The 10,388-nt window shown below is 40.8% G+C and overlaps 2 long non-coding RNA genes across 2 annotated transcripts in view; both read left to right on the top strand.

Annotated features, from left to right (window-relative positions):
* The first annotated feature begins 339 nt into the window (after window positions 1-339).
* On the top strand, window positions 340-1,678 carry LOC107181535. Its single transcript, XR_001512189.1, has 2 exons — window positions 340-1,071; window positions 1,302-1,678. It is a non-coding gene; the product is annotated as an uncharacterized LOC107181535 (long non-coding RNA).
* Window positions 1,679-3,900: 2,222 nt separating this feature from the next.
* The window catches only part of LOC107181544, a 22,881-nt gene continuing 16,393 nt past the window's right edge, over window positions 3,901-10,388 (top strand). The window contains exon 1 of the long non-coding RNA XR_001512199.1: window positions 3,901-3,992. This is a non-coding gene — a long non-coding RNA (uncharacterized LOC107181544). The remainder of the gene's footprint in view (window positions 3,993-10,388) is intronic.

The following is a 10,388-nucleotide window of genomic DNA, read 5'->3' as shown; positions in this document are numbered from 1 at the left end:
GCTCCCATCGCCGCTGCGGCGACTACTGCAGCGCCCGCTGACCCGACCCGACGTTATACTCCCCCTTCGCAACCCGGCACAGCCTAGCCCACCTGCCCTGCCAGGGCGCACGCCCACCTCTCCGCCGCAGGTGCTGATTGGAGAGCGCGGCACGAACCCACCACGTCGGTTGGCTGTTCCCATTGCCTATCAGGAAGGGGGCGGAGCGTCGGGCCGAGAGCGTCCCGCCCCCCACCGGAGAATTGCCGCTACCTTCAGGTTTGCCTGAGAGGGCGAGTTACCGGGAAGGGAGCATCACAATCGCAGCGCGCTTGCGCGGGGAATTCTGGGGCTCGTAGTTCCAGCCTTCGCCGCTGCTCCCGGCCGGCTGGAGCCGAGAAGTGGGGCGTCGGAGACGAGCGACTGGCGCACAGTGGAGTCCTACAACCTGCGCGGTGGTTCTAATAAATGCGTGAGCCTAGAGTTGGGCTTTTGGGAAGAAAATCGGAAGTGTTTTGTCACGTTACGAGTTTGCATTCTCCAAGGAAGGAGGGCCCCAAGCCGGAGGCCTTGCCATGCCGCTGTCTCAGAGCCAGAGCGGCCAGGATCTGGCAGTTGGACGCTGTCCCCAGAATCGCGAAACGAATCACCGGTGGGTACCGGGGAAAGGCGTAAGGTACAAGGAGGGAAGGAGCCCGAGAACCGGGCAAGGAGTGCCAGCCCGGAGCCCGGAGCATCCTTACGGTTTGCACAACCCACGAGGAACGAGATCTCATTCCCTTTTCGAGACACCACCAGCCAAAGGGTCAGTGAGCAGCGCCCTGGGGACCAGTTGCAGGATTCCAGGGAGTCCCTCGAAGACTTTTAAAGAAGAGTGAAGAGGGCCGAGCAGTGAGGCTGTGTGCGATGCATTGGTATTTCGTGGTGTGTCGAGCTCTTTGAAGAGGAAACCTTAAGATGAAACCCCTTCCCCAATTTCACCCACCAAGTTACCCAAAGAGATTAATCAGCTTTCCCAAGACCAGAAAAGTAATTCGTGGCAGAACCAAAGCTCAGGTCTCTTAGACCTCCCGCGCCCAATGATTTTTGGTTGTTTTGGGTTTTGGGGTTTTTTTTAAATATTTTTTTATTAATTTCAGAGAGGATGGAAGAGGGAGAGATAGAAACATCAATGATGAGAGAGAATCATTGATCGGCTGCCTCCTGCACGCTCCCCACTGGGGACCGAGCCCGCAACCCGGGCATGTGCCCTTGACCGGAATCGAACCTGGGACCCTTTGGTCCACAGGTCGACGCTCTACCCACTTAGCCAAACCGGCTAGGGCTTGTTTTGTTTTTTAATCATCACAGTGACTCCCAGGAGTCTACCATGGACTGAAACGATGCAGTGAATTTTGAGCTGCATTTTACTTTAAATCCCCTTCTTCAATCAAGTGACATTATGATGAAAGCCAACTAGGAATAGAAAAGGGTTTGAGCATGCAGACAAATTTAACACTGAGGAAAAAATATAAAAGGGTTAAAGATGAATCCTATATTCAGTCTCACAATGGTTTACAGGATCTGTTTCTCCTTGTTCAGGAAATGCCACAGTCTCTTAGCATTCTTTAAAAACAGCAGGCACCTCTACTGTCTGACATGTCTAGATCCTTGGATAAAAAGCAGGACAAAATGTACATTAAAAGCTATTGATGATGCAGCTCCTCTTGTTCTATTCAAACTTTAAAAAGTTGGCAAATTGTTGTTTCCCCCTCCTCCCCCCCACTGATTGAAACCACAAGTTGCTTTTCCATTCCTTTGTCTAACAGAATATAATTCACTTCTGAGTATTGCCTGGGCAAATAATTTGAATTGGAAAGGATTAGAGTTTCTGTAAATACTTTTCCTTAAATTAAAGAAGTTTGGAAGGAGGGGAGGAGTCCCGATTCAGTGACATTATGCCTAGCAATATTTCAAACAGCTATTCTCTATTTGAAGAGAATATTTTTCACTCACTTAGCAAATACGTTGTATCCTCTTCAAGCTACCCAGATATATCACTGCTATCATAGGTAAGGCTTTTAATGAATTTACTCACAGGACTATTATTGTTTCTTTTAAATGAGTCAGCAGGTACAGCTAGATTCTCCAAATGATGGAAAGATGATTATTCTGGCCAACTCCCATATGCAAATCCATGACGGATAAGAGTATGTGAGAGAGCAGTCCAGTAGCTACATATCGAGAGAGTCTTAAAAAGTACAGTGCAGAGGGAAGTGTTCTGTGATTAGTATCTTGAGAATAGGGCAACAGTGTATCTCAGGATAGAGAGTGTAAGGATGAACATTCAGTGAAACTTAATGCCACTGAAGTAGGAATCCTGGGATATTGGACCGACTGGCCAAGGAGAAAAGCTTCCCAGGCCTCCAAGATATATTCTTTTAGGCTAAATGGAAAGGTACTGTTTATTCAAGAGCTGGTACTGGAATTCAGGATAATTTCAATGGCTGACAAAGCAAATTTACTTTTTTTTCTTAAGTATATTAATGGGTCATTAATGTAAGCAAAATAAAGCATGGCAGGGTGAATAATAGCAACCACATTTCTTCAATCAAATATCCATATTGTGTGTCTGGTTGTGGTTTCAAAGAAATCTGGATTAAATAACATGATTCACATATGAACCTTGCCTCCTGGGACACAATAGTCCTTCCCATAATGAATTGGGCTGACCTGTGTAACCAGTATGTTTTTTCACAAATTATGATGTGTAAACTCCAAGGCTAGGTCATAAAAGACTTTGCAGCTTCCACTTCATGCTCTCTTGGATCACTTACTTAGAGAGAAGTCAGTTGCCATAACATGAGGACACTCAAGCAGCCCCTTGTAGTGGGCCACCGGCAAGGAACTCAGGCCTTGAACCGATTAATCCGACCATTTTGCCAGCCATGTTAGTAAACCCTCCGACCCTGGCCAAGCCGGCAGATGACTGCAGGCCCAACTGGCATCTCGACTGCCACCGTGTGAAAGAAACCCTGAGCCAGAATCACCCACCTAAGCCACTCCCAAAATCCAGACCTACAGAAACTATGTGATAATATAAACAAATGCTTACTGTTGCTTTAAGCATTAGGTTTTGGGAGCAATTTGTCACGCAGCATTGATAATAAAGTAAGATTTGCACACCAAAAAGGGGATGATTCAAACTAGGGATGTGTGCCCTAGATAATTGAGTCTGAAAGGATGATACTCTGATCCTGGGATCAGTCTTAGAGCACATTCAAGGGTAATGAGCAAAGTTCAGGTTTATACTGAGTTTGAACACAGCACACAAAGCACCTTTCAACACTGCTTTTCTCCCAGCACAGAATAAAGGACACACTGGAAAATTCCTTTCTCCTTTCCCTTCTCCTCCATTCGTGGCTTCTTCCGCCCATTTTTAGATCTTTCTATCTCTCTCTTTGAAAGCAAATCTCATGTACATCTGAAACTAATATATTAGGATGTTGCATGTCAATTATAGCTTAATTTTAAAAATCTCAGAATTGAACATTTTATTTTTAAAGCCTCATAGCCACGTGCAGTGTCTGTCTACTAGGCATACAGTGATATTTCGATGTAATAAATAGTATGTTCAGGTGTGATTTTTATTTATATTTACTTTCAAATAACTGTAAGAAATGGCCCCAATGACTATGTAATATGCTTTGTAAGTATAAAACGAAAAGTCAGGGGCTGTGGTTTTCTTTAGTTGCTCTGAGCTTACTAAGGTAGTCTGGGAAATATCTTCTACTGAGACTTATCTCTCTCTTTTTAAAAAATATATTGTTATTTATTTCAGAGAGGAAGGGAAAGGGAGAGATAGAAACATTAACGACGAGAGAGAATTATGGATTGGCTGCCTCCTGCACGCCCTCTACTAGGAATCAAGCCCGTAACCCCGGCATATGCCTTTGACCTGAATCGAACCCGGGACCCTTCAGTCCGCAGGCCAACAGTCTAGCCACTGAGTCAAAGTGGCTAGGGCAAGAATTGTACATTGGAAATGGGTGGATTGTATGGTATGTAACTTATATCTCAATAACGTTGTTTAAAATAATCACACAGTCCTTTGAAACATGAAACTCAATAAAGGACTGGTTCTCCAGTGCTTTCACAAACCAGCAACCAGTCCTGTTTTTAAATTTTTCATCAGTCTAACCAGTTTCTACTTGAATAGTATGTAATCTACTAAACAAACTTTCTATGCCAACTACTCTGCTGGACACTGGGAAAACAAATATGAATAAAGGTAGTCCCTCTTCTTAAGGGTTTCACAATGGATTAGCAAACATGCAAATCCTATTACAATACACAGCAATAACTGCTATAATAGAGGCATATTATGTAACATATATAGATGTGCTAGAACGGCTCAGTAAACCATAGCCCGCAGTCCAAATCCTTGAGGTCCTCCGAGAACTTGACCTCTTTTGACAGAAAAGCATTCACAGCAAATAAATCAACTACCTCAAGTGTTTGTGTTTTTTAAAAAACTTCATCCTTTATTTCTAATTAAAAACATTTCAGAGAAATGGGGTGGGGGAAGGAATCTCAATTTGGGGTATATGAGTCTATTGTCTTTTAACCTATTGAATATCAATTTGTGTTTGATTATTATTAAAATGCAACATAATATCAGTGAAGATGAACACTGATTAAAACTAAAGTTAGAAAATAAAAGTTTGCATTGACTTGAAAAGTAATTCTAATTATAGTTATTTCTTGATCTACTTCCTACTTATGCCTAACTTTTGTGAAATACAGAACAAACTATGCTCTTAAACATTAACTTTTTGCAAATTTTACTCCATTAGAACAATGAATTCTATATGTGCTCTTTTAAGTTTCATCTTTGTTACAAAGACATCTGTTAACATAGCATGCTTGTATTCTCACAATTTTCAAATGGGAACTAGCGAGGTGACATTGTGATTTCTGATGTGTGCCTGCCACAGTCTGGCAAAAGTTCAGTAACTTTCTGGTCCAGGGATTACCTACTCTAAACACTGGACATCTTTGTGATTTTCAGGCTTTACTGCCAGGAAGACTAATTTGATGGCAAAGCTTATAGCGCACCCTGGTGATCATAATATTCCACTGCCGGCTGTATTGAAATAAAACAGATCTCTTCTATTTCGTCTTATTAATCAAAGAAAACTATCCAGTGACTAATTTTTAAATACTTTTTAGAGACCTGATGATGAATATGACAAAACAATATTTAAATATTTTTCTGGTGGTATTTTTGCATTATATGTCCCACAAAATAAAATATATTCGCAAATGGCAACTACAATTTCCAGAAATTTATTAGCTATCACGTCAAGGTACTATACAAATCCTATAGAGGATTAAAGAAATATAAGATGTGGTTCTGAGATAGGCTATTTTGAATTATAGTTTTTGTGTGCATATATCATTTCTTTCTATAAGCTACAGAGGGATCATTTTTTATACTGTATATTTTCTATACTTTCTTCACTCTGTAAACATTTATTAAATACACTCAGTATTTTAAAATAACATGATGCAAACGTACTAATAAATACAAAACTACAAGTGCCCTCATACTTTGTCTTAACTTCCAAACAAGCGCTATTAAGACCTCTGGGGTTTGTCTTTTTCTGCATGTTAAGGTGATTATATATTGCTCTCTGATTTTCTTTAATTCTTACCCAGAAACATAACAAAGGGAGATTGTCAAAAAACAAACAACAAAGAAAAAAAAACCCAGGTGTGGAGGGAGGACTCAGAAGACAGAGGGGAGAGGAAAATTCTAATAAATATACCTTAGAAGTGTCAACAATAGTACAGAAGTAGGACTGGACTTTGTAGTTCCCCAGGCCAGTCTGTCCATATGCAGCATTCAAATAGAGTCCCTGCCTATTCGTAGCACTGCATCCCATTGTGGGTCCTATGTTAAGCTTGCTCTTGTTAACTCAAGGTTGCAAGCAAGTGTTAGATGTCTAAATCCAGTTGAAAATGAGATCTAGCCCATCTGCTTGCAGAAGGATACTCCCCTAACTCCTCTTTCCTAGTAAATTGAAACTCTGTTTTTCAGGCTCACACAGATTTCCAAACAATCAATTGCTAGAAAAATAAAAATCTTAAAACTTTAATTTTCATTGAGTGAAATAGGAAGTTTGGAAATAGACTCAAGTACATTTGATATATTATAAAAGTGGCATCTCAAATAGGACAAAGATGGATCTTTATAGAAATTGTGTTCAGATAACCAAAGAGCCATTTGAAAAATATAATAAAATTGGACCACAGGCAAACTCCAAATGGATCAGAGATCTAGTGGGAAAAATGAAACAATACAATTACAAGAAGAAAACATGGATGAATTCCTTTAAACCTGGGTGTAAGAAGTGGATTTATAACTCTGACCCGAGATCCAGACATAATGGGGGGTGGGGGGAAGATAAAAAATTTCAACTATAGCCCTAGCCAGTTTGGCTCAGTGGATAGAGTGTTCGCCTGCAGACCAAGGTTCTCAGGTTCGATTACGGTCAAGGGCATGTAGCTTAGTTGCAGGCTCCTCCCTGCCTGGTCCCTGGTCGGGGCTCCTGCAGGAGGCAACCAATCGATGTGCTTCTCTCACATTGATGTTTCTCTCTGTCTTTCCCTTTCTCTTCCACTCTCTCTAAAAATCAATGAAAAAATATCCTCAGGTGAGGATTTACAAAAAAAAAAATTTTTTTTTCAGCTACAAAAACTTTAAAGATAAGGTCAAAGTTACTAACAAAAAAATCAGAATGTATGTCACACATGAAGAGGTAATATCTTGACTACATTAAAAACTCTTTAAAAATCAAGGGCAATAAAAACCAATAGAAAAGGGGGCAAAAAAAATAACACACCCAAAATATGGCTAAAATTAAAAAGACTGGCAGCATCAAATGTTTATGAAGATGTGGAGTAAGCAGAGCTCTCATATATCGGTGGTTGGGATATAAAATGGTACATTTGCATCAGGAAAAAAGATGTGAAAATATATCTACCCTCTTATCCAGTGGTTTAACTTTTCGAAATTTACCTAAGAGAAATACAATCCTATGTTCAGATCCCTTGCTTTTTTTAGTTACTAGCAGTTGCTCATATCCCTTGGCTCCTGCCCCTTTTCTCCATCGTCAACGTCAAGAAAAAGCTGTAACTTCCTATGGTTCGTGTCATTGTTGCTGGTAACCCCCCAGATGGGCTTAGGCTGCCTGTCGCAATAACGAAGGCAGGGTTGAATCATATAAGACGTTTATTGAGAACCAATAAGATAGGGAGTTTACAAGCATCCAAAACCTGTCTTGACTATGAGGTGCAGGGGACAGGATTATATAGGAAAAATGGGCTGGGGTGAGGTTGGGAACAGAATGCAATTGCATGCAGTCCTGGATGTCAGCAGACGTCAACCATGCTCTTGGCTGTCAGGCAATGAGATGACGGCGTGGGGTCAGCCAGGTCACGCTTAACAGTCCTGCTTGCGTGCTGGGTACAGTATATATTGTCCGCAGTTGAACCACCTCCTCCATCACATTGTTCATGATCAAAGGGAGAATGCAGGTGCACTGGCTCGAGAAATGAAACTTAGAAAAGAAAAAACACTTAACCCTCTGTTCCCACACGTATATGTGTTTCAGAACTTCAAACTAATATTATCTTTCAGATGAACTCAGGTGCTCTGTTTATTAGATTATAAGCCCCCCCCCCCATCATTATCTTTTCTAAGAATTATAACTAAAAATTTTAAAAATTTAAATCAGGCTTATTTTGATGCTTCTTTCAGTTGTTGCTTTGGCCTCATGCCATTTTATTCGTTGGACAGTAATTGTGTTGGCCTTTTTCAAATTATAAAGCCCTACTCTGCAGGAGCAAACTTATTAACCTTTTCACAGTGCCTAGCCTAGAGTCATGCACACACAATGAAGAGATAATGACAAGAACCCAGAAGTAAACCAATGCAGTATAGTGATGCCCCCTACCTTTACACTATTCCAGTTCACCCAGGTGTTAAGCCCTCATAGTCCATAAAACTGAGTTCTAGTATCTCTCTTTTGTCATTTGATCCTGGCCCTACATAGAATCAATGACTTTCATGGACGAAATCCACAAGGAAGAGCATACAGAGCAAGAAGGCAATAGGGCAAGCTTGGAACCTGGAGAAAAGTAAACATTCAAAAGGCAGATCGTAGGACAGGATTCAGAAGAGACTGACGGATTAGGGCAACTTGACCTGCACGAAACCATTCCTGATCGAGCTCAAGACTCACTGTTCCATGTCCCTCACAGCCCTGGTTACCTCTGCCCTATTGCTCCTCTGGAAAGGATCTTAGAACCGGTTTGGTTTATCCTTAGCTGCCTCTCGCCTGTTCTTTCCTGACAGGAAAAACCCCAGTCCACTCTCACTCAAAATGTCAGGAGGATCTGGCAGGCCATCTTCTCTGTATCTGATTTTGTAAGTTTGTGTGTGTGCCTGTTTGTTTGTTTAATAGAAAATATATTCACATGGTTTCATATTCAAAAGGTACCAAAACTGGGCCCTGGCAACAGTGTTGTCTGGATACACTAGGGTTGTGGGTTCAATCTCTGGTCAGGGCACATACAAGAATCAACCAATGAATGCATAAATACGTGGAACAACAAATCTCTCTCTCTCTCTCTCTCTCTCTCTCTCTCTCTTTCTCTCTCTTCTCTCTCTCTTTCTCTCTCTTCTCTCTAAAAAATCAATAAAGTAAAAATAAAGCTACTGCTGAAACCGGTTTAACTCAGTGGATAGAGCGTTGGCCTGCGGACTGAAAGGTCCTGGGTTTGATTCCGGTCAAGGGCATGTACCTGGGTTGCGGGCACATCCCCAGTAGGAGGTGTGCAGGAGGCAGCTGATCAATGTTTCTCTCTCATGGATATTTCTAGCTCTCTCTCTCTCTCTCTCTCTCTCTCCCTTCCTCTCTGTAAAAAATCAATAAAATATATTTTTAAATAAAATAAAATAAAGCTACCAAAATCATCCACACCAGTATGAAAGTTGGATAGTGAATAAGGCTGATAGAGAAAACAACTGATTCCTTTAAAATATGGTATTGGAGGAGAGCTCTACAGATTCCATCAGAAAGACAAATAGGTCCTAGTGCAAATTAAGCCAGAAACATCACTAGAGGCAAAAACAATAAAACTAAAACTGCCCTACTTCGGGCACGTCATAAGAAGGCAAGGTTCCTTAGAAGAGGCAATAATGCTGGGAAAAATAGAAGGCCGCAGGAAACAGGAAGACCAAATGTAACAGGGACTGACCCCTTAAAAGAAGCCATAGGCATGAGTCTACTCATAGGAGCTGAGTAGGGCTGTTGAGGACAGGACACTGTGGACAGCACTCATTCACAGGGTCTCCAGGAGTTGGAATTGACTCAATGGCACATCACACACACACACACACACACACACACACACACGATATATTGTAAAGAGTAAGCCTCCTTCTTGTGCATGTCTTCCAGTCGCTCAATTTCCCTACTCCTATTACTGGTTTCTTGGGTACTTGCTTATGCATGTGCAAACAAATACTGCTGCATATCCTTTTTCTTTACATAAAGAGCAAGCAGCAATGTTCTGCAACTTTCTTTTTTCATGAATAATACATGTTTAGAGTTTATTAATAAAGATCTGCCTCATTATTTTTTAATGATTGTATAACATTCATTTGGAAATAAGACTTATAAAATAAGCTATTTTTTTTTGGCCTGGCTGGCATGGCTCAGTGGTTGAGCATCGACCTATGAACCAAGAGGTCATGGTTTGATTCCAGTGTGGAAAGTGCAGGAGGCAGCCAATCAATGATTCTCTATCATCATTGATGCTTCTATCTCTCCCTTTCTCTCCCTTCCTCTCTGAAATCAATAGAAATATATTTTTAAAAAACAAAACAAAAAAAGACTACTTTTTGGAATAGTTTTAGATTTACAGAAAAATTGAGAAGGTAGTGCCAAGATTCCCATATATCATCGTGTCCAGTTTCTTCTATTATTAATGGCATACATTTGTATGTTCCATTTGTTATAATTAAGAAAATAGTATTGATATACTGGCATTAATTAAGTCCATCGTTTATTCAGATTTCCTTAGTTTTTGCCTACGATCTTTTTCTGTTCTAGAATCCCATCCAGGCTACTGCTTTACATTTACATGTCATGTTTTCTTAAGGTTCCCATGGCTATGGCAACCTTGTTTTTGATGACTTTGACAGTTTTGAGTATTGGTCAAGTATTTTGTAGGATGCTCCTCTACTGGAATTTGTCTTTTTTGTTTTTTATTATTAGGTTGGGGCTAAGGCTTAAATGGCAAAAAGTGCCATTTTTTTCATATCATCGCAGGGATAAATACCACCAACATGATTTATC

Source organism: Myotis davidii, unplaced genomic scaffold (assembly GCF_000327345.1).
Source record: "Myotis davidii unplaced genomic scaffold, ASM32734v1 scaffold46, whole genome shotgun sequence".
Classification (NCBI taxonomy): Eukaryota; Metazoa; Chordata; class Mammalia; order Chiroptera; family Vespertilionidae; genus Myotis; species Myotis davidii.
The sequence above is the reverse complement of the archived record's forward strand: the minus strand, read 5'-3'. Positions and strand labels throughout refer to the sequence as shown.